Genomic DNA, 10,705 nt, shown 5'->3' on the forward strand with positions numbered 1-10,705 from the left:
GTTGATAATTCTCTCAAACTCTGGGTTTTTTTTTTAAGTTCAAGTATCAAGTACTTGATGTGTTCACAGATTTTTAGGATTTGGTTGAGAGGCAGACAATAAAGAAATTAAAAAACATCTGCTCAGATAATGGTGGTAAGTATATTGGTCTTATTGATAGATATTTTAGAAAGCAGGGTATTCGACATCAGAATACTCCTCTCAAAACCCCTCAATTGAATGGTTTAGCAGAGAAGATGAACGGAACTCTAGTTGAGAGGGTTAGATGTATGCTTTCAGATGCTAAGTTATCATATTCCTTTTAGACAAAAGCACTTAATACTAATGCTTATGTTATCAATTTATCTCCTACTGTTGCTTTGAATGGTGATGTCCCTGACAGAGTTTGTTCTAGTAAGAATGTTTTTATGATCATCTTAGAGTCTTTGGGTGTAAATCTTTTGTGCATGTTCCTAAAGATGAGAGGTAAAATTTGGATGTTAAATTTAGGCAGTATATCTTTATTGGTTATGGTCAAGATGAATTTGGCTATCGTTTCTATGATCCAGTTGATAAGAAATATGTTAGAAGTTATGATGCTGTGTTCTTTGAAGACCAAACAATTAAAGATTTTGACAAGGCTGAGAAGGTTGATTATCATAGTAGTGAGAACCTAGTTGATGTTGATCCAGTTCCTTTGACTACTGCTCCTGAAAAAAATCTTTATGATGATGATAATCAAGTTGATGATGAAGATGATGATAAAGTTCACTATGACCAGCATGATGTTGTTAATGATCCAGTACAAGTTGATATGGTTGATCAGCAACCAGTTATTGATACTTCAGAGAGTTCTCTCAAATGATCTACTAGAGAGAGAATACCTTCATCTCGTTATTCTCCCAATGAGTATGTACTCTTGACTGGCGGGGGAGAACCTGAGACTCTTAATGAGGCCATGAAAAGTAAACAAAAAAAGTGGTTTGATGCTATGGAATATGAGATTAAATCTTTGCATGATAATCATACCTTTGATTTGGTTAAGCTGCCTAAAGACAGAAAAGCTTTGAAAAACAGATGGGTTTTTCGGGTGAAGCATGAAGATGGTAACCTAATTCCACTGTACAAGGCTAGATTGGTTGTGAAGGAATTTAACCAAAAAAAAAAGAGTTGATTTTGATAAGATATTCTCTCTAGTTATGAAGATGTCATCCATTCGTACGGTTTTAGGCTTAGCTGCAAGTCTAGATTTAGAGGTTGAGCAAATGGATGTTAAAACTATTTTTCTCCATAGTGACTTAGATGAAGAAATTTATATGGAGCAACCTGAAGGTTTTGAAGTCAAGGAAAAAGAGAATTATGTTTGCAAATTGAAGAAGAGATTGTATGATTTGAAACAAGCTCCTACGCAGTGGTACAGAAAGTTTGGTTCCTTTATGAGTCAGCAGGGCTTCAAGAAGACTACTTCAGACCATTCAATTTTTGTGCAAAAATTCTCTGATGATGACTTTATGATTGTGTTGCTTTTTGTTGATGACATGCTTGTTGTTGGTCATAATGCTTGCAGGATTCAAAAGTTGAAGCAAGAGTTGAGTAAGTCTTTTCTATGAAAGACTTAGGACCAGCAAAGAAGATTCTTGGCATGCAGATTGTCCGTGACATAAAGGCCAATAAGTTGTGGTTATCACAAGAGAAGTATATTCCGAAATTACTTTGAAGGTTCAACGTGTATAAGGCTAAGGTTGTCAGTACACCTTTAGCTATGCACTTCAAATTGAGCACAAAGCAGTGTCCTTCTAGTGATGATGAGAAGGAAGATACGAAGAAAGTTCCTTATGCTTCAGTTGTTGGTAGTTTGATGTATGCAATGGTTTGTACAAGACCAGATATTCCTCATGTTGTTGGTGTTGTTATCCGTTTTCCTTCTAATTCGGAAAGAGAACATTGAAATGTTGTGAAGTGGATTATGAGATATCTTTGTGGTACTTCTAGTCTGAGTTTGTCTTTTTGTACAGGAAAGTCTATTTTTTATGGTTATACTGATTCAGATATGGCTGATGATGTTGATACTCGCAAGTATACTTCAGGGTATTTGGTTACTTTTACAGGGAGAGTTGTGTCTTGGCAATCTAGGTTGCAAAAAAGTGTTACTCTGTCTACTATAGAAGCTGAGCTTATTGTTGCTGTTAAAGCTTGTAAAAAATTACTTTTGATGACGATATTCTTGGGGGAACATGGTGTTGCTCAAGAGAGGTATGTGTTTTGTTGCGACAGTCAAAATGTCATACATCTTGGCAAGAATTCTACATTTCATGGTCGATCTAAACACATTGATGTGAGATACCATTGGATTCGGGATGTGTTGGATTCTAAGTTGCTTGAACTTGAGAAGATTCATATGGATGATAATGGTTCCGACATGATGACTAACGCTTTGCCAAGAGGAAAGTTTGAAGATTGTTGCATGATCGCCGAGATGGCGGTCTCCTCCACATAGTTGGGAGAGGGAGAATCATTGGAATATGGGTCTTTGTCTCTTCCTATGTGGATAAATAAAGCTCAATTTGGACCAACCCACTTATGCCCATAGGCCCAATACTATGGGTCATATAAATATATCTTTTTAGGTATTATTTCACCATCACAAAAGAGAGTTTGTAGCATCCAAAGAGAGAAAAAGAAAGCTGATTTTCCCCCAAATTTTCAGTCACAACTGTCAACTTCAAATTGCGATTCCCGCTTGGTTTCTTATCCGATTGAGTTGATTTTTGGAAAAATTATTTCTCTCATATCAATATTTTATTAGAAACTAACGGAGATATATTTGGTGGCCTGTAGCTCCTGTTATTTATTCCCAAACTGACTATGTATTTTTGGTGTTTGTGCTCCTTTTTAGTCTATAGTTTTGGTGCTATCTTGTTGTGTTGTTGCTCATTGTTTGGCACTTGTTTGGTTACCATTTTGGATAAAAATATTGTAACTCTGGGTGATTATAGTATAATTTTGGTCTCGTAGTTTTTTACTCTTCACATTGAAGGGTTTTCCACGTAAATTTGGTGTCTCTTTTGATTGCCTTTATTCTTATCTTGTCGTATTTGTGTGGTGATTTATTTGCTGCCATATTATTTTATTTTTATTGAGTTTGCTTGTCTCCGCTCAGTTCAAATTGAAAGAAAAAGTTTAGATTTGGGTATTCTTCCGCTGCTACCCTGTCGGGCATTTTGATTGTGCCCTTGCCTTTCCCAACATGTGCCACCCTGAGCCTACTGCATGACTCTTGGGCTCAAAAATGAAACTTTTGAATAAATGGAATGATCCTATTTTACATTGACATACGTAGTTATAGGACATGAATTATCTAAACTCATATCCTTCTTGGCGTTAAATAGCCTCCATTTATCCATCGATTTAGTTGTTGTTCAATTCTGATTTTTTTTTTTGATTAACTGGATACTTGTATTTAGTAAAATATAGTTTATTACATAAAAACAAAAAGCAATACCCGGCTAAGTTAGTCCAAATTAATTATTTAAGTACATGGGACATTCCATTCCAGGATTAGTAGTAGAGTTTATCCTTCTTTCAAAAATTATATATATCTATGCTCATACTAATGCATGAACATACATGGGATGAACTACAAAATCTTAGGTTGTTGCAAAATATGTTGAACATGCCTATTTTTTGGCCAAGGCATCTGCGGCCCTATTTTGCTCTCTGTAATTATGATGCACCACCGGACATCCCAACCTCCTTAGCCTTGACCTGCAGACATGAATAATGGGGTTATAGTGGATATTTCTATTTTTAAGCATTCTAATGATTTCCTTTGAATCAAAATTAATCTCCAAAGGGATAAAATAGTTTTACTCAACTAGTTTAAGACCTTCATTTAGAGTTTCATCTGTATATTAGTAGCTTTGTGATTGCTCTTGTGAAAACCCAAATCCCAATCACCCATGTAATTCCTGAAAACTCCACCAATTCCACCTTTGTCAGGATTACCAAGGCATGAGCCATCAGTGTTCGATTTGTAGTAACCCCTGACAGGGGAGTTCCGCTTTATATTTACAATGATCATTTTGTTGAAGAAAGGATGATATTTGTTCAGATGGATGCATTCCACAGTTTCTGAGCAAGTTTGTACAAAGACGGGCTTATCAAACTTATTATTGAAAGTGTCATTGTATTTATTTTTCCAAATGGTCCAGAGACCAAAAGGAAGCAGGGTCTTCCAAGGAACATTGTTGGAATGATTTTGGTGATTGGCATGAAAAATGACACATGTTAGTTGAAATAGTTTTCACGACCCAAATGGCCCTGAGTGGCAACCACACTAATCTTCCTGTGGGAGAACCATCAAACCAAACCATTACTCAATCACTTAATCAATATTAAGAAGATATTATTATAAAATCAACATAATAATAATAATCCAGGACTAATCATTATTGATGAAAAAGTCAAACAAACTACTTACTAAAATTCTCAAGACTCAAAAGTCATCGTACAAGAACTACTAACAAAGATCGTGTCTAAAGAGATATTCAAAAATAAAGTAAATAAAGAATGTTTTATTGCCCGAAAGATGGACAAGAATAGATAAGATGACCCATAGCAGCCTGGAGACATAGTGTTCACCCTTGGATCAAGATCTACTATCAAACTCTAGATGTGAGGTCATGTCTAAGCCTCTAGAATACTTTCTGCACTCAACAAAAGAAGAATATCGGGTAGTATCAGTACAAATCACTATGTGCTGGTAGGTATCATATATAGGCCAACGCAATTTAATAGCATGTACACAACATAAATCAAATAACAAGTAGACAAGCATCGTCACATAACAAATATTCAATGAATCAATAATAAAGCAACAACAGGTCAAACAGTGCTCACAAACAAGTCACATAACCATCAAGAGTATCAACCATACTATAAACATACACAAAATCAACACAATATGTACACACATGCAATGGTACATATTTTTACCCAAATAGTCATGATCTGCAGGGAACAATCTATGTTCATGTATAGTACCGGCGTGGTACCTGATCTAACATATGCATATTCGTACCAATGTGGTACCCGATCCAACATATACATATCCATACCGGCGTGGTACCCGATCAAACATATACGTATCCATACCGGCGTGATACCCGATCCAACATATACATATCTGTATAGGTGTGGTACCCGATCCAACATATACATATCCGTATAGGTGTGGTACCTGATCCAACATATACATATCCGTACCGGCATGGTACATGATCCAATATATACATAACCGTACCTACGTGGTACCCGATCCAACATATACATATCCGTATCGGCGAGGCACCCACTTCAACATACACATATCCGTAGCGACGTGGCACCTGATCCAACATATACATATTCGTATCGGCGTGGTACCCGATCCAACATATATATATCCGTACCGGCGTGATACCCGATCCAACATATACAAGTAATATCAATATCAAATTTACACTACCTCACAGCATAAAATACGATGTATCAAGTTTACAAGTACACTTATAGTTATAACACAATTCCATCAATTAAATTTTCAATAATTATTTATACACGCCTCAATAATCCAAACATCATCAATTTCAAGCATGTCAGAATACCAATCAACAAGTATCCAATTTAGCAGCATACACACAATTAAATCTGAGTTTAAACTCTAATTAAACGTTAACCTACCTCAACTAATGAATTCAAAAGTAGTTAGTCCGCAAGCACCTTGCCCTTCCTCAAAGTTTCGAAATGGTCAAAACTTGTTCAAATATATAATCTCTATAAGATTATAAACTGGACGGTGAAGTACAACCAAAACATATCGTTATTCGATCCCAAAAAAATCAAGAGTCTTTACTCTAAAGTCCTAAGCCTAAGATCTTAATTTATCAAAATTATAATTGATATTCATATAAAAATTCTCGGAACTAAAAGTAAAACTGAAGACGAAAACATTCTCTGTAAGACCATCAAAATATGAAAAGTGTAATATTATCGTATTCGATAATTAATTACTACCGAGATATTTATTACAGTGATGTAGTATCAACTCCTTATGGGAGTGATACAATGTATTATTACTGCTAGAAATCTAACCTAATAACGAAACATACTTTTGTACTACTATATACATTAATTTAGTATAGTTTAATCTAAGGCTAACCAATTGTTTTAGTAACTAGGCAATTGTCAATTTCCTTAAAAAAAAAACCCACCAAACGCACATATACAACCATACTAATGATTTCTCGTCTAACACCTATTCACATGCACGCATCAGTTTACACAAATTTTTCTTAGCATATAGATTGTAAAACTTTACCTGAGGCTGATCGAATTCTCCTTTTCCCAATTCATTCAATGTTGTATGCCCTTGTTCAGCCGCCACTCTTGTGTTTAGGATGTTGTTTTTAATTTGGAGAAGTTAAACCCACTAGTTTAATTAACTGGAATGGAATAATATGATATAGGAAAAAAATAATGAATTTTGACTCATTAAATTACTAATTACACTAATTATCTAAAAATATCCCAAACTTTTAATAAATTCGTAAAATTTATTCGAAACCCCATAGAAATAAATTAAATATATAAATTGACTAAAAAGTAGGTTCTGAAATGATTAAAAATATCAAAATTCTAAATTGAGGTCGTCTTGACCAAAGGTTTCCTGTAGTCAAACTTAAATTTATCAAAACTCAATAATCCAACTAATGACTTCAATAATTTCTGAACACCTCAAGAATTGATACTACTCATACCATGAGCGATAATTCACATACACCAACTACGGGGAGAGCTAAAATAGGAAAGATGAGGAAATTTCACAAACAATCGGGAAGATCGTTACACTAGATACCAAATAAACAATTGTTCGTCCCCGAACGGACAAATAAGCGACAAGAAAGGAAACTAAAAGAATTACCTGAATTATCAAAAAAAAGTGGATACTTGCTACGCATTTCTGCTTTGGTATCCCAAGTGGCCTCCTCAATAGGAATATTCTTCCACTGGACCTTCACAGACGCAATCTCCTTAGTCCTCAACTTACGAACAACCAAATACCTAGCCGAGCCTATGCTACCCCCACCGGCCCAAACTCAGAAGGTTCAATCATTATACAACAATACAAGACATATTTTTCACTCATATATATACAACCTTCCTATACCGGCTAACAAATATAGGTGCATACTCACTATAAAAAAATAGCATTTAGCGACAGTTACTTATGGTCGCTATTCTATGTAAATTCGTCGCTAAACAGAAATTGCCATGGAATAGCAACGAATTTGTGTATGTCACTATATTGCTCGTTGCTAGCCTCTTATCGGTTATTAAGTTTACCGACGTAATATTTTATTGCTATATCATTGCTATTTCCAAAATTTATTTTCGTCGTGGCTAAATTTACGACAATAAATTTTGCCGCTGAGCCTTTGCAACATAGTTTGATCGTCTGAGTAGCCATATTTAGCAACCAAATTTATATTTTTGATAATCCATCGCTAAAGTTTTTCAATAGGAATGATAAAAGTTAGTCACTAATTTTTTGTCGCTAATAATTTTGTTAGAAAATTATTGAAACGCGTAAATTATTGAATGATTAAAATAACCAACATTCATATAAATAATTACTTAAATTAGAATGTTCAAAATATATAGATAGCAAAATGCATCACATAATTGTGTCCAAACATCCACAAGTTCAAGTATTTTGTCAAAATAAACTAATGTCAAATTCACATTCATCAAAATTAGTATTTGTTACTGCATAATTATTTTCTTCTTTACTCCTCCCGCAGCTTCATAACATGATTTCAATTGATCAATTTTAGATCCATTTGTCTTTTTGTCGTACAATTTCTTCATACTTTTTCTGTAATTAACAAGTGGAGATATTAAAATAGACTCGACTTCCTGTTGCTTCTTTTATTTTTATGTATAATAAGAATTTTCGGCAGATGTCAATACAAAAGAAAAATAAGAGAAGAGCATATCTAATGATGTAAATTATAAACTTATGTGGAGAAGTCGGGAATGCTCAGCAACAAAAGATTTACCATCATGATTATGTGTATGAACGTGCAAATGTAACTCACTTGGACTTGGATCTCGACCTATTGTAATAGCCTATACAAATAAATAACAGTCAATATTTACTTCATCAAGTATTAGAGAAGAAATAAATTGAAAGAAACTAAAAATTTAGCCTATTGTGATAGAGTCACTTGTGCTTACAAGTTGAGAGAGAGGAAACAAACAGCTGAGAAGGGGAAGGACAAGAAAGGTTACGGATTATATTTAATCGACAAAAAAGAAGTCTATATTTTGTAAGCCGTGTAGTATTTCTTTAATAAAATTTTATGGTGGTCTATTAACACACTAGTGCAGAAACACTCGAGAAATCTTTACAACAGCCCACCTAATTACACAAAGTTTTCCCATAAACAAAGTTCAAGGCTTCAAACAATATAAACTAAATTATAAATGAAAGGGTGATTGCTAATTTCCTAAATTTGTAAGACACCAATCCTCATGGTTTCAGTTTACAGTAACAACCTTGTCTTTTTTTCTAAAACTAGAAACATTTTATAAAATGTGAACAAATTTTGTCTAAAATAAGAACTTTTAATAAAGGGCAAAAAGTTCAAATAACATTCATAAGGCCCTTCACATTTTTAATATATTATAGATTATAGATATAGATTATAGATATAGCCTATAGATATAGATTATGAATATAGACTATAGATTATAGATATAGATAGCTTATAGATTTATATAGCTTGTAATTAATAAAAGTGATATAATAAAATTAACCTTTTATTTATGGTTTGACTTTGTGTCTAATGGTCAACTTGGCATGTCTCTATATGATTGCGTGTGTGAACTACTTTACAAGCTCGCCAAATGAGCAAATAGAGTCAAAATTGAGTGTCAGCAAGTAATAAATTTAAATCGAATGAGTTATGAGATTATTTTTTTAATAGGCCCTTGCAGATAAATTAATATTTGCACACCAATTTTGGACAGTAAAGAAACAAATAAATTGTGCAGTTGGTATATATGTACACCAAGCTACAATAACAAAAGTTAAAATCCAACTGGATTTCTACAATCTCTACCAGTATAATTAGTTACAACCAAAACTAAAAGGACTATACCAGTCATAAGCTCATGCTCATATGGTGTGAGATTCAAATCCAAGAACAAAGATTAACATGCAGTATTCATCATAAATTAGTCAGACAATTAGCACCCACAGTCATAAAAAATTTAAACAATAGAAATTGGGTGTTTTAACATATGTAGAAACACACACAAAACAATAAGAATCTTCTCAAAATTCAAAGACAAATTTTAACTATTTCAAATTTAAGAATCTATTTAGGAAACAGAAAAAGAGTAGAAGAAGATGGTGATATTAGGACAAAGAAATCCAACCTACGATGGGCTCTTACGAACTCATCATTGCCAAAACTGACCGGAGCGCTTGGCTAGATGATTTTTGAGATGGTAGCGGCGACTAAAAAAACGGCAGCATCGGGTTGCAGGCATCCATGGCGGCTTATCGGTGGTTGTCTTGTGGGAGAATAGAGGAAGTGGTAGCGGCACTGGTCTCTGCGCTATCCAGAGAGGAGAGAAAAGTTCGCCGAGAAGGGAGAGCGGTGGAAGACGATGCTTGATTATGGTTGGGCTATGGCTGAAGTTGAGAGTTTCATTGTCTGTGGCACAGTGACTGGACAAAGGGAGAGAAAAGGGCGACGATAGCAGTGCTCCGACGTCAAGCAGACGAAGATAGTGATGAGGGAGAAAGACCGTAGAGAAAGAGTGGAGAAGAAGGAGAGGTGCGGCTGAAGTGGAAAGAATGAATTAGGGTTTGTTCTTTTGGTTAAAATGGAGAGAAAGAAGGTTTTAGATCTCAACCGCTGGATCATTTTTTATTGACGGCTGAGATCAAATTGATCTGAAAATGTTTAATTAAAAATTAAAAATAATATTTTCGACAGATAATTTGGTCACTAAACCAAATAATTTTAAAAAAAAATCTGAAGCGCACCGACGAATTTCCTATTGCTAAATCCGTTGCTCCAAAATAATTAAAATAGACACAAATTTTTTGTTGCTAATCCGTCACTACATTTAGACACTAATTTTTTTCGTAATTATTTAGCGATGGAGTACTCTTATGTCGTTGATTCGTTGCAAATAGCATACGTAAAAATGAATTTATTGTGCATGCGACCAAATTGATAGTTCCATTGCTAATTTGTCGCTATATAATGACGGAAATTGATCTATCGGTAAATTTCGTCGCTAGACGCTATTTTTTTGTAGTGACTGGTGATAAGCGATGCACATGCAGAAATGAATGCAAAGTACATAATCAATATCACAACTCATCATAATTGTTCTCATCAGGATCATCATCATCGTAATCAACATCCGGCCTTGCCGGATATCAATATATCATCAATAATATCCTTCAGCCTTGCCGGGTATCAATATATTATAATTATATCCTCTGGCCTTGCTGGGTATCAATATATTATAATTGTATCCTCCGGCCTTGCCGGGTATCAACATCATCACAACAGTATCCTTTGTCCTTGACGGCAATCAATATGATCACAATAGTCATTACTGAATAACATACACTAAAATACTCAAAAAAAAAATAGTCATA

At 34.4% G+C, this 10,705-nt stretch overlaps 1 long non-coding RNA gene across 1 annotated transcript; it reads right to left on the reverse strand.

Annotated features, from left to right (window-relative positions):
* Window positions 1-3,393: 3,393 nt before the first annotated feature.
* LOC107870886 lies at window positions 3,394-9,912 on the reverse strand. Its single transcript, XR_001674492.2, has 4 exons — window positions 9,463-9,912; window positions 8,079-8,148; window positions 3,855-4,685; window positions 3,394-3,744 (listed from the first exon to the last, which is right to left on the reverse strand). It is a non-coding gene; the product is annotated as an uncharacterized LOC107870886 (long non-coding RNA).
* Window positions 9,913-10,705: the final 793 nt, after the last annotated feature.

Source organism: Capsicum annuum, chromosome 1, assembly GCF_002878395.1.
Source record: "Capsicum annuum cultivar UCD-10X-F1 chromosome 1, UCD10Xv1.1, whole genome shotgun sequence".
Taxonomy (NCBI): domain Eukaryota; kingdom Viridiplantae; phylum Streptophyta; class Magnoliopsida; order Solanales; family Solanaceae; genus Capsicum; species Capsicum annuum.